This window comes from Bidens hawaiensis, unplaced genomic scaffold, assembly GCF_021521415.1.
Source record: "Bidens hawaiensis isolate Kalapana, Puna unplaced genomic scaffold, B.hawaiensis_p1.1 tig00002477_1, whole genome shotgun sequence".
NCBI classification, from domain to species: domain Eukaryota; kingdom Viridiplantae; phylum Streptophyta; class Magnoliopsida; order Asterales; family Asteraceae; genus Bidens; species Bidens hawaiensis.
In genome coordinates, this window is record NW_027491136.1 from 1,235,448 (window position 1) to 1,237,139 (window position 1,692).

Genomic DNA, 1,692 nt, shown 5'->3' on the forward strand with positions numbered 1-1,692 from the left:
ATACAACTACAACTTCTTGATAGATCTGTCTCATGGAGAATTGAAAAGAAGAATTGAACAGATCAAAGTCTCTCACAAAGACCAAGAAAGTCGTGAAAGATATGAAAGAGAGCAAAAGTTGAAAATAAGATTACAGAGGGAAAGGGATGAAGCTGAAAGAAAAAATCAAGAATTGAAGAAGTGGTTTGAGGACCCTCAGAGGGTAGACATGTTAAAAAGAATTGTGATGGAGAAAGGAATGACTGAAGAACAATTTCAGAACATGCCTCTTGTTGAACTAATGGAAATATATAACAGAGAGCAGAGGATGTATCTGGAAACACAAAGAAAAATACAGGAAGATAGGAGGAGGGCAGAACAAGAAGTTCATGCAGAAATGATAAATGCCCTCCACAAAAAGGGAGTAAAAATGTCAAGACTGTTAATGCAAACTGAAGATACAATAAAGAGATGGTATGTTGAAGAGGGTCTTGATAAGATTAAGAAAGTTGAAATGGGGGGCTCAAGCATAACCCATAGGTCAGAGAGTGTGAGGCCTGTGCAGCCAAGAAACTTGAATTTGCCCACACATCTCTATTTTGACAGAAGATCGAAGACCTTGAGGGTTGTGACTGAAGATGAAGCAGAACATCTCATCATCTTCAGAGATGATTTGAGAAACTTTACAACAGAACAACTGACCAAGATGGCTGAGCTGACTTTATATGACAATCAAATAAGAAGTCAACCATCTGGTCAACTGAGGAATGATCTCTCAAAGTTTTTAAAGGATCAAGCAGAAAAGGGATTCCCATTTCTGCAGTAAAAGAAGAGAGAGATCAGGAGCCAAGCAGAAAAAGAGAAGAGGAAGAAGAGAATAAGTGAAGTTCACATATCCGAGCTTTCCCTCTCTGAATCAAAGAAACAAAGAACTCTAGCAAGCAGCTCTCATCAGAAAAGGAAGACCTTAAAAGAGTGTTTGGCTACGAGAGAAGTGATGAAGGAACCCAACTCAAGAGTGCAACAATTTGGAAGAATCACATACATAACGTACAATCAAAATGATGATTCGACCACTTTGAGAAATGAGTCAGGGATACCTATTGCAGTCATAAGGGAGGATGGTGATCTGCATTATATGCATCCACAAGATTTACAAGATTTGATTAATGCAAGATTCCAAAGTGATGCCTCTGACTCCTCTGAACTTGACATGCTGAAGCAAAGAGCTGCATATGTGAAGAAACTGAAAGAAAGGGCTGAAGCCAAGAACAGAGGAAGAAGATAACAGAATGGAGCTAATGGATGATTGATTTTTATTTCTGTTTATCTTTGTATTTTGTTTGAGTTGTAAAAATTTAGTTTTTTTTAATGCCCATGTGGCAGAATTCCAATTATGTAATGAAATGACATGTTATTAAATGATTTATCTAGAAATCTGATACATGTGTTACTCTATGCAGGTATGTTTTGGTGCATCTGAGCTTGTTCCAATCTAGGGGGAGATTGTTGGGTCGGATTTCTTAATAAGGAAGATTAGAATCTTCTCAACCTTCTCAGAAACGGCTAAGTATGGCATACGAGAAAGCCCAGACGATCAAGCATGGTTTTTACTACTTCGAGCAAGGTTCTGAATCTTAAATGGTTGATTCTTCTAAGTGTTGAAGGCTTCCAGCAAGCTACACTTCAACGAACAAGGGTATTCTTCTATCG